At 37.3% G+C, this 12,249-nt stretch overlaps 1 protein-coding gene across 1 annotated transcript in view; it reads left to right on the top strand.

Moving 5' to 3' along the window:
- The first annotated feature begins 2,455 nt into the window (after window positions 1-2,455).
- nrip1b (nuclear receptor interacting protein 1b) overlaps window positions 2,456-12,249 on the top strand; it is a 41,714-nt gene continuing 31,920 nt past the window's right edge. The window contains exons 1-2 of the mRNA XM_081354748.1: window positions 2,456-2,504; window positions 2,676-2,832. The gene's annotated coding sequence lies outside the window, so the exon portion shown is untranslated. The remainder of the gene's footprint in view (window positions 2,505-2,675; window positions 2,833-12,249) is intronic.

The following is a 12,249-nucleotide window of genomic DNA, read 5'->3' as shown; positions in this document are numbered from 1 at the left end:
CAAACTGTTTGATAACTTCAATTTCTGTATATTTTTCCTACCTGTTAGACAAATATTTAAAATATACTGTTTTATGTTTTTCTACATTAATTTGGAGATTAATTGTGAAATTATTACATTATAAAATGTAAGTTTTTTAATGGCAATTAATCGTGATTAATTAATGTAGTTAATTGTTGCAATTGATAAAAATAAAGAAAGAAACATGAATAAGTCTTATGTTTATTTTAATTGAATAGTATGTATGTATTTATTTATGTTAATATCTGCGCAATTAATGTCTATTTAGCCTGCCTCTAACCCCCCCCCCCCCCCCCCCCCGCGTTCAGATTTCCCGTATTTTGGTATCCAAATGTTGACAGGTATGATCTGTTGACGGCGCTGAGGAAAAAGCTCCCGCCACTGGAAGAAGCGGTCGCCGCCCATTTATGTCCTGCTCTGCTGGCAGTTGAAGAGCAAAGGCTGCGCACCCATCTAAGCCGTGCATAACGTCTTCAGCACTCGCGGATCGTGCATACTCCGCCGCTGGCCAGGCTGCTTCTGCTTTACACACCATGGCCGTTCTTTTCTCGAGAAAAGGAGTTTTCCCATAGCGTTTGCAACGCAGTACTCTTATACTTCCCTTATCTCTCAGGGAACCGAGGTTACGTAACCGAGTACGTTCTGCCTTCCCTTCCGTACGAGTCAGGTAACAAAACTGACAAAAAAAAAATGTATTTCACCCCAATGATAGTAATATTTCATATTCTCACATTTTGATCAATATAGATTTTTATTATTTTTTTATTAAACATTTAAATTTTTGGACATTTCTGGACATTTTTGTTATATTTGTATTCAACATACCTTATCTCAATTAAAAGTACTGAAATGAATGTATACGTGACAAAAAAAAGGCTGTTTATTGTTTTGGCTGGTAAAAAATATGCTTGGTGGATTTTTTTCAGTGTGTGTGTGGGGGGGGGGGGGTCGCGGGGCAGCAGCGCATTTATCATGGGGGTCGCGGGCTAAAAAGTTTGGGAACCCCTGTCATAGAGGACACCAGGTTTATTTTTGCCTATTTATTGGGAAAAACGTATTAACGCCAAAATGATATTTAGCGTCCCATTCATTGACAACTATATAAACATTTACCGCGCTATCTAGATCATCAGCTTGCTGACGATTCTGGAATTTCAGTCAAGTACAGGCTATTTTCAGTTATATGAATGAACTAATATTGTAGTTTTAAAAATATATTTGGTGTAAATAAACACTCTCAGAAAAAAAGGTACAAAAGCTGTCGCTGTGGTGGTACCTTTTCAAAAGGTACACTTTTGTACCTAAAGAGTACATATTAGTCCCTCAAAGGTATATGTACTCTTTAGGTACAAAAGTGTACCTTTTGAAAAGGTACCGCCACAGCGACAGCTTTTGTACCTTTTTTTCTGAGAGTGAATACTGAACTTTCAAGAGATAGTCTTACTCTACATTGGAAACTTTACACATATATAATCCTAAATTGGATATGAATTTGAATTGAGGAAGCAAACAGTGTAGACATAAAATTGGATTTTTAAAATGAAGTAGAATTAAAATGAATTGAAATTCAAAGAAATCCATATACTGCAAGTATTTTTTTGTATAAAAAATGACATCATTAGCTTGACAAAGCTCACTTGTTTGACAAAACACTATCATAAGGCTAAAGAAGAGTTCAAATATAGCACATAAGTAATACTGTCTCCTATTATGGTGTTTTAGTGGTGCAGTTTTTTGTGCTTTTTTCTGCTTGACAGAAGCCAGGCCATTATACGCTTTCATTGCATTCAAGCAGCATAAACATTCCTCAAAAATTCTCTCCGTGCTTCATGGAAAAAAAGAAAATCATGCAGGTTTGGAGCGACATGAGGGTGAGTAAATGATGACAGAATTTTCATTTCTAGATGGACTATTCCTTTTAAAGGCAGAGGAGGAAGATAAATACAGTGAGACAGAGCGAGACAGTGAGAGAGGAGTGCGTGTGTGAGGGGCGGGTGAGATTTTCACAGTGTGAAGGACAAAGTTAGTGACCCGTAGATTATTCAGAGGAGATTGTGTTTCAGGGCCATCTGAAGGTCAGACTGAATATTTTATCTCTCTGCTCTCCATAATTTGCTTTCAGCAGTTGGAAACTGTTTAATCACAGACGGCTGCATAGAGGTCATCCTTACATCAACATTTGATCTGTTAGCAGCATAAATTATAGGGGAGTTACAAACTTCCTTTTTTAATAGCAAAATATTTGTAGAGGGCCAGATGTTACTGACTGATTTGCAACTGTTTTGTAACCTGACGTATTTTATAAAAAAACTCTGCACATGGACTTCACACTAGAGGCTATATTTGTTTGCTGGACGCAGATAACAGTTGTGCAATGAGGGGTCAAAAAAGGTCCCCACTTTCACACTATGAAGGGTCACGGCTGCTATTGACTGGAGCGCAAGGTTGATGTGACTCACTTAAACTCCATTTGTATTTGTCCGGTCAGTGCATTCCACCTCATTTAATTTATTTAATCTATGATATGTACCTAGAATATTCATATTTTCATTATACTAATTTATAATGCTTAATCTATGCACATATGATGACATTTAAACACGGAAAGCAATATGTCATTGATATCACAGTGTCTTGGAAATGTACTTGTGTAGCAGTGTAGTCAGCAGTCATTGATCTGCAGTGCCGTATGCTGAGATTTCCCCGGAGTGGATCAACCCGACTGCCTGTGAGCGTCTCAGAGGGACGAGAAATACGCCTGGGACTGCAGTGCTGTCCTAGTGCACTAGTATCACCGTATCTACGCTGCAAGTAAGTGATGTGACACATCAAAACTAGAATACACCCATTACAGGACCGTATCACATGGGCTCCACTGCAGTTCTGGGTAGTAACTGATTTCGTGTAATCTGGATTACATTAGATTTCAAAAACGAAGTACTTGTAATTAGATTATATTACGTTTTAAAATACAGACTACACAGAAATCATTTCACTTTTAAGGAGGGTTTTCTCAACATGCAAGTCCTGACGAACACATTCTGAACAGATTTCAAAATACTTTTTCCTGTGTTTCACAGACAAGGCTTAAAGGGTTAGTTCACCCAAAAATGAAAATTCTGCCAGTAATTACTCACCCTCATGTTGTTCCAACCGCGTAAGACCTTCGTTCATCTTCGGAACACAAATTAAGATATTTTTGATGAAATCAGAGCTATGTCTCACTCCTCCATAGGCTGCTATGTGACCGAAACTTGCTGGCCCAGAAAAGTCATTAAAGAGATCGTTAATATAGTCCAAGTGACTCCAGTGGCTCAATCTTAAGTATATCAAGCGACGAGAATACTTTTTGTGCGCAAAAACAAACAAAAATAACGACTTTATTCCACTTTTCATTTCCTTCTCTCTGGACCTCTAGTTGGTTCGCGTAGTGTTTTTGCGCAGCGCGTCTGTGTTACACGTCACCACGTAGGCTCACTATTGGGCGACTCTGGTCATGTGTGATACGTGGTGACGTGCAACACAGACGCGATACGCTATTACACTACGTTAAAAAAACTCGAGGGCCTGAGAGAAGGAAATGAAAAGTGGAATAAAGTCGTTATTTTTGTTTGTTTTTGTGCACAAAAGTATTCTCGTCGCTTATAAACTTAAGATTGAGCCACTGGAGTCACTTGGACTATATTAACAATGTCTTTAATACATTTTCTGGGCCAGCAAGTTAAGGTGTCCATAAGCCTGCAGGAGGAGTGATCCAGCTCTCAGATTTCATCAAAAATATCTTAATTTGTGTTCTGAAGATGAACGAAAGTCTTACGGGGTTGGAACAACATGAGGGTGAGTAATTACTGACAGAATTTTCATTTTTGGGTGAACTAACCCTTTAAGCCTAGTCCCAGATTAAAATGCATGTTTGAGCTGTTTTAAACAAAAGCAACTTCTGGCAAATCCTGGCTTAATCTAAGCCCTGTGAAACCAGGCCTAGGCATCATACACTTGTCGACTTTGTAAATGGAATAAATTTGCATCATACACTAAACGACTGAGGATCATACACTTTCAAATCGTTCTGAACACAACAAACTCACACAGAAACACAGGAGATCATCACAGTAGTGGTGTGTTTCCGTTCGCCATCTCAGACTCTTAAAAAAATCAGCATCCTTAAAAACGCTTTGAACAACTCAGAACGTCATTGGAGAAAGGCATATAGTTCATCATAACATCGTAAAATACATCATATACATAATTAACCCGCTATATTGCTAAATGTACACGATTTTTCATATCAACAGAAAAATATACCAGGATAACCTGGATTCTCTTGAGACTCCCCTGCTTCACAGCACAGTTAATGATATGCTAAATCCCGCACCCCTCGTGATGGGATTGGTTAAGGTAGTTTGTGACGCAAGAAACATCGTCGATTTCAAACTGCGTTTTTGAGATTGTCTTTTTGTCACTGCAGCAATGGTGTTGACTTATGAATTTGCACATAGTTTGTCTTAAAGCATATTAAAATCACCACATAGACATAAACAACATTAAAAACTTGATTTTCACCACAGGGGGACTTTAAGGAGAAGATATATTTGACAAAACATTATATGGGCCTTCAGATTATATTGTAATTTGTTTGTATTGATATATTTTATATATATGAAAAATATAAAAAAAACAAGCAATACGATCCAGCAATCTAATTTTGTTGGATCGCATTGCTTGTTTTCAACATAGACACGTGTGAGAGAGAATGACAATGTGAGTATGTGTGAAAAACAGAGAGAGAGAGTGAGACAGGCTTGTTGTGGACTGCAGACTCCCCCCCCCCCCCCCCCCCTTAAACGGGGAGTTTTATCTCTACTACGTACGGCCTGTTAAAACAGCCTCAGACTGTTCCATGCTGCTCTGATAATGAGCAAACAGGGGCAATTGAATGTCAATGCCCCCGTGGGAACAGAGGAAATGTGCCCGGGGGGGCCATGGCCGCTCTCCCCCTCCTCCCCCTGAGCGACCGGAGAGAGAGAGAGAGAGAGAGAGAGAGAGGCGGTGTAACCTTGCGGAGTTGTCTTTTCGTCCTCTGATCGGCTCACTGGGTGAGGGGGGTCTCACTGACAGCTGAGTTTCCCCCACAGGTGGGCCTCATGCAAACAATGCAGATTGGGCTGTTTTAAAGTCAAAGGATGATTTTGACCTTCCAGAACTTCATTAGGACGTGACCTTTGGGTGTATTTATCGTTGTAGACTGTTGATATTTCATCTTTCCCAATTTGATTGATAATATAGACATGTTAAAGGAATGATTTAACTATAAATGTAAATTCTGTCACTTTTTATTCATCCTCATGTCATTGCAAAACCCGAATGCTGTTTGTGCAATTTACTTTGTAGAACAAAACCTCAAAGTATCGTCAAGTTATGTTTACCAAAGACCTTTACTCATAACCTGAAAAATAACTGTTATAAAAGCCCAGAGGAAAACTTTGAGGGAACCAGCAGTGAATTAATTGACATCATCACTTTGTTCTTTTCTCTTTTTTCCCTCTATTTTTACTTTTAGATTACCTTTACCATTATCTAACGCGTACTTAAAGTTAATCTTTACTAGTACTTTACCAAAACACTAATAATGTTAAATATAATCTTTAGGAAATATTGAATATAAATTTTTCATGTTGTTTTCATGTTTAATTTAGACAAAAAATATACAATATTTCATATTTACATATAATATTAGTATATAATACTATTTTATCTTATACTATAATATAAAATATGTAATAGTTAATTAAATGATTAATATTCGGGGTAGATCGATATTGGATTTTGCCGATAAAGAGTCTGGAAAATCTGGCTAATTAACAGAAAGGAAGAACATGGATGAATTAAACAAACAAACAAGAAGATCTGGAACTCTCAGCGTTGATTTTTGCCGGTAACTGGGAGTTCCATAAAGCAACTGCCAATATTTTAGGCGACCTCTAATCATTTTAATTACTTTTAATGTAACATTTTCAATATTTATTAGCATCATGCAGAGCCTCTTTTACAAAACACTGGTGTTGTTTGCAAGCAAACGCAAAGTTTCTCGAGGGTATGTAAAAGTTTTGTGAGCGAACGCAAAACATTTGCGTGAGAACGCAAAAGAATTGAGATATCATCATGTCCCTTTCAGGGGCTCTGTAGTATCGCCATTAACATGAAAAATTTAATATAAGTGCAGCTTTAATATTTGATGTATTCCAAGTGTTCTAAAGCCATAGGATAACCTTCAGAATGAATTTTAAATGATATTTGGTCAAGACACACATAAGAACCAATAATGTTTGATCCTGTAATTGACATTTTATTTGATGCAGTGATGCCACTATATTAGATTTGAAAGCTACAGTGAAGGGCAGGTTCAGTCATAGCTCTATCAAATGGCTTCAGACTTTGGAAAATAGCACATAGTTGAATGAAATCTCTTGAGGGTGAGTAAATATTTAAAGGTCCCGTTCTATGCCCCTTTTCACAAGATGTAAAATAAGTCTCTGATGTCCCCAGAGTGTGTATGTGAAGTTTGAGCTCAAAATACCCAACAGATCATTTTTTACAGCATGTTTAAATTGACATTTTTTGGGGCTCAGAAAAACGAGCCGTTTCAGTGTGTCCCCTTTAAATGCAAATGAGGTGCTGCTGGACGACACAGGGGGCGGAGCTTCATGAGCTCGTGCTCAGTCTGTCAGGAAAAATTCATCTCACGGAATGATGATAATATCAGAAACTCTCAGTAACGGCGTTCATTTCGAGTCGGACAATAATGCCTACAGAGTCAGATTGCTGTATAGAGATGAAACAGGTATAGTTTAGTAGTTTAATTACAGTTATTATAACGTATTTGTCATCTGCTTGTAGGCTATGTATCCATTATTTATTAATAGCCTACAAGTCTGCTGTCTGAATGATGATCAAACATGTACTGATGAGTTTAATAAAGTTTATTGTACATCACACAAAAGATGAAGCGTCAGTTTTACTTCAGAAAATCACCGTAAGAGCTGAGTAAACACAGTAGGCTAAGTTATAAGAAGTGCGCAAGTAGCCAGTAGAGTTGAGGGAGCATTCCTGTGGGCGGAGGTTAGTCAAGAAACGGTTCTGGTGATGTCACCAATGCAGGATGTAGAGGGGTGTAGTCCAATCGAGCCGTTTTTTGTAGTCAACTTCTGTTAAATAAAATATCTCGCTTGGCATTGAACTTTGAGCTTTATAATTTTACAGATATTATTTATGCTCTAACAGCAACATTACACACTAACTAAAGTTTGAAACATGGAATCGCATGCAACGGGACCTTTAATTTTGGGGTAGAAAAGTAGATACCTCCACACAGAGTTCCTTCTGTTTCATCCACAGTGGAAGTTGAGGTCTGTAACACACGTCCTAAACACAAACACGATCCCCTATCAACCACAACAGCAGAAATCTGACACGGACGAGGATGACATAAGGTTCAATAACTCTATCCTTCTAACGCTGGGTAATAAAATCTCACCCAACTGTGTCACTTAGAAAGCTGATACACTGGCTTTTATAATGTGTTTATTCTCAATCTGGAAAGATTCTGATCCACAACAAAGTCCTTCTCGTAGAAAAGATGAAAATATCGGTGGCTTCTCCGGAGAATGGCGTGTTAAGTTAGAAACAAGGCCAGACGCAACATGACAGGAAAGATGTCAGAGCTTGTTTGTCACCTGATGAGAACCATGTCTCGGTGTCAGTAACATCTCAGACGCATGCGACGCCTCCTCCGAGAAAAAGATCTTCAGGATCGCAGCAGGGAAAAGATCAGAGAGCGAAAGAATAACAACGCCGAAGAGTGCTGTGATGGCACATTCAAATCTCATGGCTGCCTGGAAATGTTTTTACAAGGGGCTCTGTCCTTTCCATCTGATAGTCAAATGAGGCAGAAGAAAAGCAAAGCAGCCCCTCCCAGACCACTCTCTCTCTCTTTCTCTCTCTCTCTCTCTCTTATATCCAGGGATTAACCAAAGACCACAAAGTAGGTCAAGAAGACATGCTCGGAAAGCGCGAGGAAGGATAGACCGCAAACCACCTCTCTGTGACAGGCCGGGACTTGTCCTTCTGCTAGATTTCGCAGCATTTACTCACACGTACGCACACCAGCGGCAACCTAGATTTCAAATTTGAGCAAAGACACAGAAGTGACAGCCAAAGTGTTTGAGAGCCTGCGAATGTAGGTTAAATGCTGAAGATGTAAAGATTGACATCCAGAGTAAATACTCTCTTCCCCGTCAGTCACCGGGGAGCTTTTAAACTTATTTATTCATGAAACGACAAGCTCAAATCACTCATCAGTTTTGATTAACGCAGGGAACGTCGTTTCGGAAACCATTTTTATGGCATGAATGCACCAGAGACGCTGTTCAGAGACGTTCTCAAGACGGCTCTCGCCTCAGAGACTTTTTGTGTCTTTGAGCCTCAGGGAGCGAAAAAGACTAGGGAAAAAAGGATGAAACCGTCCTCCCGCCTCTTTCTGACACATATCATGGAGATATCAAGAGGCTAACGGTTGCTCAGACGGACTTTGAACCCCTGCGAGTGTAACGCTCGCTTTAATACCTGCGATGATCAGTCGCTGAGCGCTCTGAAAGCTTCCTGTTCAAGATATAATCCTGTGAGGGCTATTTATAGACGTATATTTGGAGCCCTGCAAAAACAGAATATTAAATCTTATGCCTTCATGCCTGTCTGATTATTTATGAATACATCTTTATCTAGGTCATGACTTTGGATGCTGTGGTGATCACATGTGTCGTTTACTCTCAGTTTAAAGGAATGGGTTTCATAAAGCCTCATTCAAGTTGTGTGTGTTTTTTTTTGTTTTTTTTTGTACTTTTTTTTTTCAATGCCAGATTGCATAAATACTTTTGCATTGATTAATTAATTAATTAATTAATTTTAATATTTTGCATATTTTATCATGGTTCATGTAATGTTATGTTTTTTTTAGGTGGGGGGGGGTGTTCTGTTTATTGTTAATTATGTTTGTATGTTTGTCTCTTTTTTTTTTACTAGAATGCCAGATTTTGTTGTGTTTTCATATACTTTTGCTTGTAACATAACTGTATAATGATTTTAATTTATATTTATTTATTTGTTTCATATCTTCATTGATTTTACACCTTTATCCATGCACCTCGAGTGTGATCAAACACAAATAAAAAAATAAGTGAGGGGTTGTGTTAGCTAAAGCATTTATATTATTTCCCAAATTTAAAAACAAACATTGAGTGAAAATCCCTAGTGAAAAATAAATATACTAAAATGTATTTGAAATACATTTATTTTATGCTAAGTATACTACAAATACATTTACACATGTATGTAATATAAATATTCTGCAGTTGTACTTTTGGTATACTAAACTGGTATACTTAAAGTCTGCTAAATTGGAACAACTAATTTTGTAGTTATTTGGAAATGCTGAGGTCCAATTAAAGTTATACTTAAAGGGACAGTTCACTTTGAAATTAAATTTTGGTATGTTTTAGCTTACCGTTCTCGTCTGTCAGTCATTTCATGCAGGTCTATGGTCACTGTCTCAAAGAGCATGCACAGAGTCCAAATTAAAACAATTCCCCATCGTCCAAATTAAACAATTCCCCATCGTAAGTACACATTGATGGCCTAAGACACGAAACGAGCGGTTTGTGTGAGAAAACGAACAGTATTTATATCGTTTTTAACTCTTATACACAGCCATGTCCAAGTGATCTGAGGGCGCGCGCGCATCCTGGTGTGTGACATGTACGCAGACTGGTGCCTAGATATATAAACTAGGTGCCGCCTTAAAGACATTCGTTCCAATGAACTGCCGTAGACAAGGCGACATCTAGTGTATATATCTATGCACCAGTCTATATATCTTAGGGCATCAATGTGTACTTACGATGGAGAATTGTTTAATTTGGACGATGGGGAATTGTTTTAATTTGGACTCTGTGCATGCTCTTTGAGACAGTGACCATAGACCTGCATGATATGACTGTCAGACAAGAACGGTTTGACCTAAAAATATCAAAATTGAAACTACTGCGGAAAAAAAGACACCTACATCTTGGATGCCCTTGAGGTAAGCTAAAACATACCAAAATTTAATTTCAAAGTGAACTATCCCTTTAAGTATTTGATTATGCTAAAGTGGAACTATTGCAAGTATACTTTAGGTACACTTTAAATATCTTGCATTTAAAGATTGATATTATTCAAAGTTCATACAACACTTACTTATAGTGATATTAAACACGTTTTAGGCTTAATATAAAAAAATGTGCATTGTGCAAAAAATAAATTTTAATTATAACATTTATATCAGTATATATTATATTATGTCAGTAAATATGTTAATGGATTTGTAGTACACTTAGTATGATAGATGTATTTTAAATACATTTTGGCATATCGTTTTTTTCACTATGGGTTAAAATGCTTTCCATCAGTTTTTGCATTTAATTTCTTTATGAACCACTCAGTAAAGGGTGTTAATAGGAATTATAATTGAAGAAATGCGAGGAACGTTTAAAAGCGTGAGATTTAAGAGAAATCCGGTAATTCATGTATGCTATGTTGTACGGCAGCAGCAATAACCAACAGCAGCAGCATAGCAGAACAAACATATCAACACTGTCATATCCATTACCATGCCAAGCACTCAGAGAGTTGTCATAAGAAATGCTCTCAGTCAGGTGTTATTCAAACAGTTGACAGCACATTTAGTGCACATGAACATCAAGTTCTTGATTTAATAGTTTAATTGCAGAGTTTTTTCAGTCAGAATCTTGTTTGAATAGGTGTATAATGAAAGCTCCCGAGAGAGAAACTTGACACTTGTTTATTGTACCTTTCAGCTTCTTGACTTTTTGCTGCCATTCTTCCACCCAATTTGTTTAGCTTAAACTATTTTGTATAAGTCCGAAAGTAAATGTGTATCTGTTGACATTCGACATTATGTTGCAAATACCTTCCAAATACTCTCCTAAATGTGTTTACCTTCGTACGTTTCTAAATACAAATGTAATTTGAGGTTCGAGAGGTTAGTGACGCCTGTCATATTTCTGAGTTGCAGAAATTGTCAAACAAAATGTATTCATATGCATTTGAACAGTGAGGTCTTGCTGCCAGCATGCTTATTTTGCTTATCATTGCTGTCTCATCTCGTGTCATATCTTTTGCTCTCACTGGTCTCTCTTCCACCAGATACACAGAGGTTAATGCATGGATGGGGGCAGAGGTCAAAGGTTAATGTCCTCTGACACAGCGGCCTCTTCCCCTTGAGACAGTCAGGCGTCTGAGTTCAAATGCCCTGGGCACCCTGCTGGACCTGTGGAACCAGAATATAAACCTGTCCTGCATTTCAATGACAGCAGAGAAGAAAGAAATTTCATATAAAGCCATATTGCACAGTAAGACTGGGTAAACTTCATTCAGTATGAGACACTTGTTTGTGGCAATCAGTTCAAAATACTATTTAGAAAGTTCTGCTAATGTTAGATGAAGAAACTTTATCAATTTTCGTTCATCTGACGATGTTAAACATCCAGAATATCTTGTCGTAGACAAACAGTAATATATGAAATCAAACACAAACAGTAATATGTTAATACAATTTAAGAGAACTGCTTTCTATCTTAATATATTTTAAAATGTAATTTATTCCTGTGATGACAAAGCTGAATTTTCAGCATCATCACTCCAGTCTTCAGTGTCACAGATCAGATCATATGATTTCTGAAGGATCATGTGACACTGAAGACTGGAGTAATGATGCTGAAAATTCAGCTTTGTCATCACAGGAATAAATTACATTTTAAAATATATTTAAACAGAAAACAGTTGTTTTAAATTGTAATAAGATTCCAAACTTTTTGTGTTTTTAATGTATTTTTGATTGTAAATGCAGCCTTGGTGAGCATAAGAGACTTCTTTCAAAAACATTCATTTTTGCATTCATGTAAATAAATAAACCTAATAAAAAAAAGACCTAATAAATATGTTTATGCAGAATACATCAAAACCGACCAGTATATGTTATCAAAATTCTTTAAAGGTGGTTATCAACAGTTTGAATTGCAGATGGTATATTGTCCATAAAGAATATGTTGAATATGGAGGCCAATCAACAGAATGACTGAAAAAAAAAAAAAAAATACTTAAACACACATGTGT

Source organism: Scardinius erythrophthalmus (genome assembly GCF_964197995.2).
Source record: "Scardinius erythrophthalmus genome assembly, chromosome: 23".
NCBI lineage: Eukaryota > Metazoa > Chordata > Actinopteri > Cypriniformes > Leuciscidae > Scardinius > Scardinius erythrophthalmus.
The sequence above is the reverse complement of the archived record's forward strand: the minus strand, read 5'-3'. Positions and strand labels throughout refer to the sequence as shown.